Below are 15129 nucleotides of genomic sequence, written 5' to 3'. Positions count from 1 at the left end.
TCCACCCTAGCTCTAGCCCTGTGCAGACCCTTCACACGGAGGGATCTGCCTGCTTGCAGAGATCTGTGTCTGCTCTGCTCTCTGATAAGTGGTAAGGGGCCTACACCTGCCTAGGGAAGCCTGGCATATCCAGTGGACCCATGTCTACAGGAGAAGGTCTATTCAATTCTGGGGTAAATTGTGACCACATATTAAACCATATCTTCCAATTTAGCTTTTTACCACTAATAGAGCTGCTCCAGTTATCTGACTCCTATTTCTGTCTCTCAGCTGATTCCAAAGTCAGGTAGAGGAAAATAATGCTATTTAATGACATTCACACACACATCATAGTGCCCTCATTGATTAAAAAAAGAAGGACTAGCTAACACTAGGAACTTCTATAGCACTACTGGAAAACATTTTTGAAAATGTATTTGCGTCTATTTAAATATAGTAACACAAATAAAACTATTCTTGGGTCTTGCATTGATCCAGAAGCCAATGTGGGGACTGATACCATGCCTCATGTATGTTATGTCTAGCCTGCTTATACATACATTTAAAGCATGAATTGTTTTATATTGCAAAATGTCCTTCAGCAATCTTGTTCAGTTGTTGCAAATAATATACTAGTTCATGAGTACTTCTGGAAACACACATTAAAATGTGAAGAAAATGAGAAAATGGATGTTTGGTGCACTGGAAAATGATACTGCACTATGTAAAAATCCTTGCATTCATGCTAAGTGGAAGGATATGAAAAGTTAGTCTTTTATTCCATCTAGGTGCTTCTGCTTTTCAAATCCATGCAGACTTCTTATGCTCATCTCTAAACTTGGTTGTGATACAATCCACAAAACTTCACAGCATTTAGACACAACTGCCTTTTCATTCAAGGACATAGGACAAGAGATGAAAAAAAGCATTTCCCCAGGACCTGTTAAGCAGGAAAGTGAGTGTTTAATGGGTTCTTCACAATGCTTTGGAGGGTGCACATAAAATAATTACATATACATAACTGTCTTGTTATATATAATTATACATATATGTGACTATCTTGATATATACATGTGTGTGTGTGTGTGTGTGTGTGTGTGTGTGTGTGTGTGTGTATAGTTATAATCCATACACTGTCCTCAGCACTTTACCCAAGGAGTTGGATGTTTTTAAGCATTACAACCATCCTTTGGGTTAGTATCATTATTATCCCATTTTATAGATGAGGAAAATGAAGAATAGAAAGGTTAAGTAACTTGTCCAAGACTATACAAGTAAGTAGCTAAGTTTGGATGTGAACCCAAGCATGTTGTCTCCAGTCTGTATTCTCACTACTATATCACTGCAAACAACCTACTTTTTAAGTCTGTGAATCACATATGGGACTAGAAAGAACTTTCTAAAAATTGACTTTTGGTGGAGTGGTACAACCAGCCCTGCACCTAGGCAAGGTGGCTGTGCTTTAGGCCCTGTGTTTTAGAAGGTCCCACATATCACAAACACAAAAAATAAATGGATTAAATAGCACATGGGTACCTCTGGCCCTTGAGATCTGGTGCTCAGCATTGGTACAATGTGTCCTTAAACATTCACTTTCCAGCTTAATAAGACTTCATTTATGTAAGAGAGAAATGAATTTTTATCTCTTTCAAGCCACTGTTGTTTGCACCTTTCCATCTTTCTCATCTGTACCTACTCTGGGTCAAGAAACAGAAGGATCAATTAAAGTCCTCATACATTGTTCTCTCTTGCACAAAGTAGAAAGAATGATCTCCATGATCATTTTCTTTTTCTACACCCCACCCTAAAGATTATCCTATTTCCAGGAGCCAAAAATCCCTAAACAATTTCTTCAGGAAAAGGGAACTTGTTAATTAACCCTAGCTTATGAATACACTAGCAATTTCTCAAATAATGAGCTTATATTCTTCCAAGATGGCCTAATTAAATATTCTGGGTTTTGTTCTAAGAAATTAGTTTAAATGATTTCCCTGAACTTTACACAGTTCATTAATTTTATACCTTCGAGGGCCCTAGAACCTTTTCCTAGAATATTGAGAAAGGTAAATTAGCCGAATGTGACTTTTAATTTCAAACTTCACACCGGTTTACACATTAGATTAAGAAGTAACATAAAAACTAGGTTTTTTCCCTTCAAATGTGCCCTTATTTTTATAAACTAATCTCTAAAATGTTTCAATTTATTTTATGTTGAATCCTATGTTGTAAGATTATAAATTCATTTCTTTTTAAGTTTTCCTTTAACCCTTGAAAAGATATTTTACATTTTCAATAGTGAATATGTATTAGTGCAGCAGATAAGAGAAGAGGATGGGAGGAAAAAAGAAAATGAAAGAAAAAATTAGACTTTAACACAGAAGAAAACTTACCTAAGTGCCATTAAACATTTTGGCCAAGGGAATTCTTATAAGGAATACCAAAAGATTTTCAACCAGCAGTAACAAAAGCCTGACAAAGCCAAAAGGCAGGTTTCTTTATGATATAATAAGATAATTTTGTCTTCGTAATTAGCAAATTGATGTTGCTAAAATAGCACATGGAAAAGTATGCTCAAATGTTCCTCCAATGGGAACAATGGGCATGATTCAGACTGTGAGCAATGGCCACATAGGATGACTGGGGAAATGCACACAATTGCCAATATCCTTGGGCACCAGAATGTGTATGAGTCCTCTACCCTCTATTGACTTGTGTCTCTAAGATATGTTGACACATTTATTTGTCATGTGTCTTTCCTTAGCCTGCAGTGTGGTGTAATACAAAAAGCACTAGGTTCAAAGTCAGAAGATTTAGGCCAGGCTCTAATGCTTATTAATGCCTTGCGCATGCCGCTTGACCTAATCAGTTTCCTCATCTGTAAACTGGGGCTAATAATACCTGCGCTGCTTGCCTCACAAGTCTGTTGTGAAGATCAAATTCTATGTATGTATTAGTGCTTTGTAAACTACAAGAGTTAAGCATTCTCTTACTGGAGGTTTTTCCACCTGGGCTTTAAGATCTACTTGTGACATTTTGTTTCCTGAAAATCTGTTCAGAGCTAGTCTAGATCTTTCACTGACCTTCCTCAAGGGCAAATTCCTTACCCTCTTGAACCTCACTATCTGTAAATGATGACTTGGACTAGATTGAAAGGTCAAAATTGTGTTGAACAGCAGGAAAAATTTTTAAGTAAATGTATTCAGAAGTTTATCATGTAAAACAGACAAAAGTAGGTTGCTCTTAGTTGAAATGGTTGAAGCTGGAATGAGGAAACTCAAAGTCCTGCTTAATTAGACATTTTGCCATGCTATATCCCACTTAGGCAGTTATTGAGGTCCTACACAACAAACATCAGATCCTCCCCACTCTCACCTTCTACAATGTTGATATTATGGTTCCACCCCTTATATTTCTTTGATTCCTCAAGAAAACTCTATTAAAAAAGCATAAAGAAAGCTGTAGTATGTTATGAATGGATAGATGCCCTGACATTGAAGTCTTGTGAGCTGACCAACAAATTTGCTGAAATGTAGCCAAGTTAGTCTAATCAGATAAGTACCAAACTCTTCGTGATGGAAGATGTCTGTAAGAAGATACCTGATATACCTCAGCAGTGCTCATGAAGCAGAGAATTCTACCAGAAACTACAAAAGTAAATACTGAATGGGCAATTCTCCAAGTTGCTCTCCACTAAATATACAGAGCGATACTGGAGGCTCTTTGAAACTGTTTTCAGTAAGAATGACTCAGAGATGAAAAAGTCACTTACAACAAAGCAAGTAATGTAATGCCATTTCTCAATACCCCAAACCAGAAAGATTGCTTAGGGAAGCTGGCTTCCGGATACACAGATCATATAATCACAGAATGTCAGACCTGGAAATTATGTTAGAGAACAACCAGTCTATTTTACAAATGATGAATATAAAATCCAAAAAGACTGTGAGCTGCTCAGGGTTAGTTTCATTCAAGCTTCACTAAGCAAACCTATGCCAGGTGGTAAGGATAGGAAGGCAAATAAAACAGGATTCCTGTCCAAGTAGTGAGAGAAAAAAAAAAAAAATCTATAATTACAGTTAGTTTGTTACAGAACCAGGACTGAAACTCTGTGTTCAAGTTCTTCAGCCAGTGCCTCTCCCATCACTTCACACTGCCTCTCGAACTAAAAGGCTTGACAAATTAGTAGTGGGGAGCTATGGCCACACTGATCTAAAGAGGTATTAATGTCAACTAAGGCTAGATTTGGGGAACATAGGTACTTACATTTCTTGAGGACCTATGGGTAATAAAGAGGGCTCTATGCTACATGAAAGAAAATTCTTACGAAGATTTTTCATTAATACTTATAAGGACTTCTTAGAATGCTGAGGAAATCATGCATGAAAAAATCATGAGGAAATCTACAAAGAAAACTAAGCATAGCAATGGCCTTTGCTCCAACTTTTGAAGAAGTTGCTGTCAAAGTCAAAGTCATGAAAAATTCCATTAGCTACTGGCATACTTTTCAACCTACTTAAGCAAAAAAGGAGATTTGAATCTGCTATCTTCATGGGCTTATTTTTCTTTACTATACCAAATAATGAAAAAATACACAAGATTTCAAAGATCTACACCATCATCCAGAAAGAAAAACAAAAACCAAACATCAACCTAGGGCCACACCTATAAAATATTATTTCTTTATTACTGGTAGGATTCTAACATGCATTCTTTCTTATCAATTCCTGCCTGTTGTGTTTTTTCTAAATTTCATTGTGGTTTTCAATGATAATGAAGTAAAGCAAGCACATATGTCTAACAATAAAACTTTAGGGAACATCAACATATCCCTATATTTATTTGATAAAAATCTAGCATTAGTTGACCTATAGTCAGGCTGCTTTACAAAGGAACCCATCATCTATCCAGCCATTTATCCATTCATCTAGCAAGCATTTATTGAGTGCCCTCTATGTGAATACCATCCAGCCAGGAGTTATATAGAATACTAAAAGCATAGAAAGTATTTCTCAAAGTGTAGTTTGAGGACGCACTTGCATTAGAATCACATGGAGAACTTGCAAAAAATTTAAGTTCCTAGACCCCACTGGCATAAATCTTCTATTTTGGTTATAGTTCCTCATTGCAAGCAACAGATACATGCTTTGGCTTCCTTAAACAAAGAAGGAGCTGATGGCAAGGATATCAGGGGCTCCCAGAACTGACCAGAGATTGGACCAAGGAAGCTTTAGAGGAACCAAAACAAAAATCACATTGCAGGAATGATGTGATCTGCATGATAATACTGTAACTATCCCCAGTTTTAACTTTGTCATTGCATAGCTGCTCTAGACTGAAAGTTCTGAGAAAAAGCCTCTGAATGATAGAGCCTAAGACCCAGGTGCAGGTGACACTTCCTAAGACTGTACAGACAAAGGGAGATTCCTCTAAAGGGAAATTAGGATGATAATGAGAGGTGGAGTTAAATGTGGGTTAGTCGGAACTGACAAATGCCTGGTTGCATATTAAACTTGGATCCCTGAGAGTTAGGCTGGGGGATTTCTACATTTTTCAAACAAGTTTCTCAGATAATTATGAAGTATTCTAAAGTCCTGAGAAATGGTAGTAGAAAGGATATGATCTATACCCCAGAACTGATTTAAATCCAAGTGGAAAGCAGAGATATTTCTGAAACTGAAGCATGATTCCAGGATCCAGGTATGATGTTGTCTACCTGTAGACATATCCTTCCATCTCCACCCCTTGCCCTCATCAGCCATTCATTCCATCAAAAATTAGTATCTTTATAACAAGAGATATTATGTGTAGAGTCAATTAATAGAGCATAAGTGTAAACTCATATTTTTATGGAAAAAAAATTGTATAGATGCATAAAAGCATGTTTGGAAGGCTGCACACCAAAATGTAAACAATGAAAAAGAAAGAACAATTCCAAGAAAAATATAAAGATGGCATGACAGTTATATAGAATCTACGTTAAAAAAAAGTAACCAGACTCCTTTATTTCCAGCTCTTATGTATACTTTCTGTGGATTTTACTTTTCCTGGAATGTGGAAAAAAATGCCCTAATCCAGCCCACTGGGAGTATAATTATTCATTGTTAGTGACCATATTCAGATTTTCACATGACTGGTAATTTTAGACTTTTCAGAACACTCCATGTCAAATTTTTTAAAGTTATAGAGATCTTCATCAATGTCACTTATGAATATCAAATAAAAAGAAATGGTCACCAACAAGACACCACAGTGCAGTTAATAAAATAATATGTTTATTTATATTTATTCATTCTAACCAACGTTTGAGTGCCCTCTACATATATAGTTTTATCCTAGGCATTATGTTATAGGAAAAAAATGTAGACAGGTACTAGCTAAAGAAAAATGATAATTTAACAGGAAACAACTAAAGAATCTTGTGAAAGTCACTTAAAAACAAATTTGTGATGGTATAATCTAATTCTAGATAGTGTCTAGTGTCTAGTTTAACAGCCCTAAAGTGTGTTTATTTTAAACTAACTCCAGTGGATGACAGCAAATAAGCCATCAGCACTTTTTGTGTTGTATTGATGTAAGATAGGCATAGAAATAAAATAGAAGACTTATAGGCAGTTTTGAAATAGAACATCAATCAATGTGTGGTAGCCATGGCCCAGAGTAACCAAGACAGCCTGGCTCTTTTTAACAGAAAAGTGTCTACCAGTCACCAACAATTGCCATGCCTCTAGCTGATCAAGGACTCAAAGGCAAAACTGAGAACAGTGAACCAACAGAGCAGTTAATAGTTACGTTCAGGAATCCGGATTGTTGCTGGCTCCTAGTAGAACCTCACGAAATTGTCCTTGTTGGGTAGTCATTCATTCGGAAAGAGCTGCTGATGTTACATTGATGTATTCAACTCTTCTCCCACCCTTTCCTCGTTTTCTCACTCCTCTGGGTCCCTGTCACAGAACACAGGACAGAATAATCACCATCCACAGTGTCACCTTGAATGAAGTATTAAATGTATATCTAGATGCCAAATACTTAAAAATACAAAAGTATCTAAACACATTACGAACATATCTGAAATTTGCATTCAGCTAGAGGCTGATCTAAAAAAAGAAAAGCATAAAAAGTGGTTTGGGTTCATGAAAGAAGAGACATTTGTGCTGTTTTTATGCATGATATTTCAAGCTTTGTCTCTATGAAGAAGCTTAGAAAGATTTGCTAAAAGCATATTAAAATGCAGCTAGCTGGTTAACTCACAAGTCATGTCTTGTAGGTGTAGACCATTATTATTATAATTATAACAGTTAATAATTATTATAATAAACATTTTTGTAGTGCTGTGCATTACCAGAGTGCTTTACAATATTCTTGGCTCTTGTTCTGCTGGTACTAAATAAGTTAAAGCCAAAAGCAGTATCATTTTTAGTCACTAAAGAGAATGAAGTTCCACTGTTTTATGGAACCTACAGAGAAAAAGACAGATGGACTAAAAGTTTAAATATTTGGTGTAAATTTCAGTTAAAATACTCAACTGTAATTTCACTAGGAGCATAATGGAACTCCACACATTAAAAAAACAAATTATTAAGAAAATGTTCTTTTGCTTCAAATTTTGCTTGTAATTAAGGAACATAACAAACACTGGTAGTCTTTATCAGTGTTTCCATAACTTCTCTGATCATATGAATCACAAGAAATGTTTGCTAAAAATATAATTCCTAAGCCCCTAAGACTTGGAATTTCTGATTCATCAAGTCTGGGATGAGACCAGAGAAATTATATTTTTAACCAATATGATAAAAAATTCTTATTATCAGGGGAATTTGGGAAATAGTAGTTTCTGTGAACTAGTATCCACCTCCCAGACCCCATAGGAACTTGGACCATACAAACTTTACTTGTATAATCCATCTGTCAGGTACTGGGCTCAAGGCTTTCCATATTTCTTTTGAACTGCACAACATTCCATAAAATAGAGAGGAATCAAACTCTGAGAGGTGGAATAACCATACCAACAGAAAAGTTGAAGAAAAGTTGAGTAACTAGACCAAGATCACAAAGCTAGGTCTACTCGGATCCACAGACTATGCCCAATCAGGCTGTATTTCCTTCAGCATTTTGCCAGATCTTGCAACTCATAAGAGAAAAAAAGACAGAGAAGGAAAAGAAGGAAACAGAATTCCAGTAAATGCACTTCAGCCTTTTAAGAGATTATTGAATATACATAGTAAGTGACAAGTTAAGTCCACCTTAAAATTCTCCAGTTGAAAAGTAAAATTATTTAAAAAAAGAATTATGGAGAAGTTCCAGGGGAAGACCAAAGGCAGACGGTGGTTGTAAAACAGGTAGAGGATTAAAGTTGATTTCATTATTAGTGTTGAGGGAGATGTTATTTGTTAGGAAGTATAGAGCCCCCTTCAGTTGAGGAAGTAGTGGAAAGATTAAATAGGTCACAATACATGAGGGGATCTGCTGTTTTATTTATATAAAGTTGGCAATTTAAGCTATGAGGAGAACATTCTTTTCTGGTGGGAACAACTCCTAATTTTGACTGAAGGAACTAAGACAAAAGTAATGCACAGTCTGTACCCCCAACTTTTGTTCTGTATTTATGATGCTGAGAAGGGAGAGTCCCTAAAGTTTCTTGATAAGCAAGCCTAGTTATAAGAATCAGGTTATCTTGTACAAATGCAAGAAATAATTGGCCTGAGTTGAGCTGACTTTTTCAGAGAACACAAGCTGAGTTGAGCTAGTTTCTGTGCAGAACACAAGGTCTAATGTTACCTTGAAAGGCCCAGCAAACAAAACCTTCAGGCCTCTGGTGCAGAAATGGGACAGACAACCCATGGCAAGAAAGAGTGGAATATGTCAGCAAGTTGTTATTGAAATCACTGCCCTCCCTCCTTTTAGTTTGTGGTATTGGGCTGAGTGTAGACAGTGGTGACTATTTCTCAGCTTCCTTGTAGGATATGGCTGCTTGCTTGGCTTTCAAAAAATTCTACTTCTTGGTTTCTTTGTATCAATGTGTCATACTATTTTTGTTTTACAGTTAGGGAAGGTGGTCTTGGAAATCGACCAGTGTGTGGGGGTGGAGTGGCAGGGGTTGTGGGAATTATAATTTAGGGAAGACCACAGTTTAGTAATGAAATCAGCTCATGGGAGCTTTCAAAAAGGTGGCAAACCCATCAACCACTGAGTTTGTATGATGAGAAGGACATTATAAACATGTCTGGTAGGCTGAAATGGCCTGGCTATAAAGCAACATCAGAACCATGTTAATTCCAATCCTTTTTATGTAGATGGGACAGGCCAGAAATTAAACTGAGAACTTCATGTTAGAAGAGCAAAATAATATCTCCCGGGTGATGTTTAAAACACTAGGGCAGAGGGCACCGGTGTAGGTTGATGTTTTTACTTTCAAAGTGCAATTTGCATATGAGGAAGTAGCCTAGTGATTATAACTCATTTTAATGTTTTGTCTATATTGAATTTACTTCATTTACACTTCATTTTTTGCTGAAATAGGTTTTGAAGACCGGAATGTATAAAGTTAAGAAAGTTGAAGGAAAAGCCCAGTTCTCAAAGGCAGAAAACTCAAAAAGTGGTGTGATTCTTCTAGGTGTTTGCTTCCTCAGTACCTTGCATGCCTGAGATCAGGGGCTAAAGCCATTGTTCTTTGAGATCCTCTGAAGGGGAAGAAAAATAAAACCCTTTCTCTTAAGTATGTCTATGTCTAAGAAACATTTTCCAACTGGTTTGTGTTATTTCTTCATGCCATGCCATAATCTATCTACATGCCAAGTGGAAAATGTAGTTGGAAATATATTTTGGCCAAATGTAACTCTGTTCTGGGAAACTACTTCTTTTATCAGCCACAGCTATTCAGGCATATCTTAGAATGTAAATAGGTATCCAGGGAATACCCACCATGGTCCCTAGAGCCACTGAATCATCTCTTAGGAAAAACTGCAAACTGATTACAAAAGCATCTGGGACTGGCCTGGGTGTCTTCTTTCTCTTGCAGATCTGCCATCTAGCCAATCAGTTCATAATGCATTGCAAGAAGGGAGGTGGAAGCATCCCTTGAGAGCCAAGAAAACTGGCCTTTTAGACATCTCCATATGATTGGCTCATATGTCAATCATACTTAACATATCCAAATCAAATCCCTCACACGTGTTTTACCTCCCATCTTTCCTGTGTCAGTAAATGGCACCACCATATATGCTCAAGAGTTCCAGGTCCAAACTAGGACTCATTCTTATTTCTAATTTACTTCACTCCCAAAATCCAACTCAACAATGGATTCTGGAAATTCTGAATAAATTCTTCTGAAATAAATCCCAAATTTCACCATCATTACTTTTATTTTCCTGCTTCAAGCCACCATCATCATTCATCCAGACTACAATAAAATCCTCCTGTTTTCACTGTTGCTCCTCTATGCTCCCTGTTGTAGCCAGAAGATAGAATCACCTTTTAGAAACATAAATCTGTCCATATCTCTTCCATACTTAATCTAACCCCATTCATGGCATCCCACTGTAACTAGATCAGAGCCTATAGTTTTTACTATATCCCATAAGATCTTATATGACCTGGCTTCTGCCCGTCTGTACAATCTTACCTCCTACCTCTTATCATTTGTTCAGTTCACCCCAACCACCTTGCCTTTTTCTTCTGTCCTGTGAACCTGTACACCACTCTCCTTTGCACTCAGCACCTTGAGAGTGCTGTTCCCTCTGTCTGATATGCTTTTCCCCAGATCTTTTTATAGCTGTCTTCTTCTCATAATTCATTGCTCTCAATTATCAGCTCCTCAGAAAAGCCTTCCCACTTCTTCTTTCCATATTCATTCGATTAGGGGGAAATCTGATTTTTTAAAAACTATGTACATTTATTACTTTGATTTATTACTTATTTGATTAACAATAAGTAGATAGGTAAACAAATAAAATAGCCTCTCTAGTCACTATTATATCATTTTGGTTTGTGTTTTTCATTACATCATCATTATCTCAAATTAATTTTCTTTACTTAAGTGTTTACTTGTTGATTGTGTTTTTCACTACAATGTAGGCTCTGTGAGAGGGGGAATTTGTTTCAATGACCCTATGTCTGCCTGTCAACCAGTATATCCCAGTTCCTACAAAGTCTTTTGCACATTGCAGGATCTCAAATAGATGTCTGAGCCGAAAACTGCACATTGCAGTTAAATGAGTGGATTTCAGTCACCTAAGAGAAAGGTAGTTTCCTGTTAGTTAAGAATGGTCACATTCATTCATTTGAAAAAAATGTTTTAATGAAATATGTTGTTTTGGGTTTCTGTTTGCAATATTAAGATATTATTGCCAATACTCATGAACATAGAATGGTTCCGTGATACAAATGAGAAATTGTCAACATACAGAGCTTATAACAAAGATGACAAATAGATTACTATCTACATCCATTTCAGCAGGACAATGGTGAGATTTACACCAAAGCGGAAATTACAAAGTAACTTAACATCAGTCTGATAGGGGATATCTGAGTTCTGCTTTCTAGGTATGGGTGAACTATGTGAAATTGCTGATGCTGGAGGGGAAACCAGAATACAAGAATGCTGGTTTGCAGCACACTGAACATTGACAAATAAGCAGTAAGGACAGTTGCCTAGACACTTGAAATAGGATATAAAGTTATGAGGAAGTAGTTATGGCAAGTTAATTAGAATTAGGGCTTTGAAAAATAAGAGCTCTCAAGTGCCTATGTGTGCCAGGCCAGTGTTGTAGAAATTATTAGATAGGCATTTTTTTCCCTTTTTACAAATGAGTAAGCCGAAGCTCAGGGTGTTAAATGCCAAAGCCACCTAGCCATGTGACAAGTGGAGCAATGACCAACTAGATTACCCAGCTCTCAAAGCAGATGTGTTTTCCACTGCACCACCCTGTCTTCCTCGTGATGATGCTCCCCATTTGTTTCTGTCATTCCTGGTACTGAGCTTAGGGCTGGCACAGCATCCTAATGGAACCCTACCTAGCATATCAATGCCTCTAATGTCAGTGGAGGGGCACCGAAGAGATGTCCAAGCCGAACTGATCCACGGTTTGCTGAATAAGCAGATCCCAAGCCTCATGCTCTTTGCTCTTCTCCTCACTTGCCTTCCCCGCATCCCCCAGCAGCTCACCTTGTTGTCCACAGGGGGTAAGCATCTTCCAAGTGCTAATCAGAAGGCTCCTCTAGCCACAGTGTGAGGGGAAAAGGCAACTCAGCACACTCACTGCTGAGAGCCTGGCAGACCCAGGCAATGTGATCTGAAGAGCTGAAGCGTGTGCCCACGGAGAGAAAGAACTGAACAAATGCAAAATTGAAGAGGAGGACAAGCACAAGAGGAAACTCTTCCTGGAAGAGATGAATTCGTTACAGGACTAACTCCCCAGGGAAGAGATGTGGCTCTGTTCCCCAGCTCCCAAGCTAAGCACATGCTCTAGAGGACAAACAGGATTAAGGGGGGACATCAATGATTAATGGGTGCTTTCTACCTCCGAGTTTTATGAAGATGAATGAAGCACTTCAGAATGGGGTAAGAAATTTTAAAATAATAATAATAAAAATGAAGGGATGGAGCTGACTAAGGCACTGTGAAGATAAAGAGGAATGGAGGCTTTTGGCCCTCATGCTGAGTGAGGAGAATCATTTCCTCCAATTGGGAGAGGCAGAGGTGAGCAGTTCAGAGTTTCGAATTCAGAGTTCAAGCTCTGCCACTGGCCAAGAGTAAGAATCTGAGCAAATTATTTAGCTTTTCTAAGAAAGGTTGGAATAATCCTCCATTTTATCAGTTATTCCCATTATAAAATAGGAGTAACACCATTACAGAGGGTTCATGTGAAGATTCAGTGAGATAGCTCATGTAAAAACAATGTGCAGCACATATGAAGCACTCAGTGAATGACAGTAATTATCACTGGATCATGGCCTTGTGTGGAGCGGTACATAGCTGGGTCATTACCATCAGGGTCAGATTATGAGGATAATTCTTCTCTTTAAACTTGATGATAGTGCCTAATTATTTGCCATGTTGGTAACTTACACCCTCTCTTCTGATTTGGCTTTTGGCTTACAGAGGAGATGAAGCCCAACTATAACAGACACCACCTCTGCTCCTAGACCAGCTTGCCAAAGAGCAGCTAACCCATGTTGGTACTCTGCATCATGTGGAGGATAAAGCCATCTCTCCATGGAAGGGTACTGTGCACCGAAGATACTACTAATGACACTACATTTATTCAGTCTTTTATAGTTACAAAGCAGTCTTACCTGAGAAAGGTTACTATCTTCATTTTATAGATGAGAAACAGAAACTTAGAGAGGTGAAGTAACTTGCTTAAGGTGATACAGATAATTGGTTGGGTGAGCAGGGATCCACAGCCAGCAGCTCTGATCCCAAGTCTGCAGCTCTTTCATACCACAGGATGCTGTAGAGGATGTGAACAGGTAGCAAATTAGAAAGCTGGTTGCTCCCATCCATAAAACACATGGAATTTTAGAAGAGGAAAGAGCTTTCAGATTACCCAATACTGTGGTTTTTAGACTGTGTCCAGGGAATCCAGAAAGTGGTAGGGAGAGCCAAAAAGGAGGTGGGATTGTATACAGCTCAGCTTTCATCAATTAAATTTATAACATTACTATGTACTTTGATAACTATAACTGTTTAAAACATTAAGACTTTAATTAAAAAAGAAGAAAGTTTAAAAACTCCTGCTGTTTCATTTCTCCAAGAAGAATATTGAGGCCCAGTCTGGTTAAGTAACTTGTCCAAATCTCATAACTAGTTATGGGCAGAGCTAGGACTAGCCATTCAGTCTTTGTCACTTGCATATTTAATAATCATGCCATAAATGTCCTCATTCTCCAAATATTTTCCTTTGATTACCTTGAGCAAGTCACTTATTTGTGACAATCAAGTCATCGGAGAATAAATTAGCTCTGGGGTTAGTCTCTCCTGATGACTCACTATATGTATGACCTTAGATCAGTTCACTGATCTCCAAACCCCGTGTTGTTCCATAGGCAAAATGGGATGGTAATTCCTGTCTAGAGATTTCTCAGTAAGGCTGTTGTCATGACTGTAAAAAAGAACATGTGGACGTTTACAGGGTTCTTCTAAGGAAGGAGACTCAGCAAGGTCAATATCTTATTGCTTACAAACGCCTACCAAGTGCTTCATTAATCCTAAACTGATCTCTGCAACTTACCACCCATGTTTATTTGTTGTTCCTCATTTGGGAGGGCAATACAGTTTATTTTTGTAACCATGTCAAGAACTTCTGGTTTGTGAAATAGTCTCAAAAACTTAGAACATTGGCTTTATGATAAGACTGCGGTTTCTTACTACTTATAGATGGAAAGCAAACCTTTTAAGGTTAAACACCTTTCATTCTAGGCAAGTTATCACTACAAGGTCCTTGCAGGTGTGGGGAGCCCAGAGCCAGATGTGGTCAAAGGACTTGGGTGCACGTTACAGAGTTTGGAACCCTCACACCTGCCTGTCAGTTTCTCAGCCTTCAGTAAAGAATATTAAGAAAATACTATCCTGGACCTTCAGGCTCATCTTGAAAGCAGCCTTATTTACTTGTGACCCTAATGAAGTTCTTAATCTCTCTTTTCTCACTTGTAAATGGCAGTTTTGTCTTCCTTTCCATGTCATAGGTGGATCAAAAGAGTGGCATGTTTTTAAAATTGAAGTGTGCATACTAACTAAAAGGATTGTTATTTTTAAGAATGCATAAAATACTGCAATTATTTATAATGTGCCTTGCAACTAAATCTTTTCAACTTGTTAGACATACCCACTTGGAACAGTCAACTATTCAGATTGCAGAAAGATGTTTGTTTTTTCTTTTTTTTATTGAAGTATAGTTGATACACAATTTTATATTGGTTTTGACTATACAACACTGTGGTTCAACAGTTACACATATTATTAAATCCTCACCCCAACCAGTGCAATTACTATCTGTCAACATAGATGTTACAGAGCCACTGGCTATATTCTCCGTGCTGCACTTCCATCTCTGGGACCAGCTTATACTATGATTGAGATTTTTGTTTCTCTTTATTCCCCTCACCCTCTCCACCCACCTACGCCAACCCCTCCCTGTGGTAACCATCAGTCAC

General features: G+C 37.7%; 1 long non-coding RNA gene across 1 annotated transcript in view; it reads right to left on the bottom strand.

The window, feature by feature from the left end:
• Positions 1-6300: 6300 nt before the first annotated feature.
• Positions 6301-15129, bottom strand: part of LOC118923331 (uncharacterized) — a 52872-nt gene continuing 44043 nt past the window's right edge. The window contains exons 2-3 of the long non-coding RNA XR_005029178.2: positions 13270-13427; positions 6301-6920 (exon numbers count right to left, since the gene is read on the bottom strand). This is a non-coding gene — a long non-coding RNA (uncharacterized LOC118923331). The remainder of the gene's footprint in view (positions 6921-13269; positions 13428-15129) is intronic.

The sequence above is a fragment of the Manis pentadactyla genome, chromosome 9 (genome assembly GCF_030020395.1).
Source record: "Manis pentadactyla isolate mManPen7 chromosome 9, mManPen7.hap1, whole genome shotgun sequence".
Classification (NCBI taxonomy): Eukaryota; Metazoa; Chordata; class Mammalia; order Pholidota; family Manidae; genus Manis; species Manis pentadactyla.
This window is presented reverse-complemented; position numbering and strand designations above follow the sequence as displayed.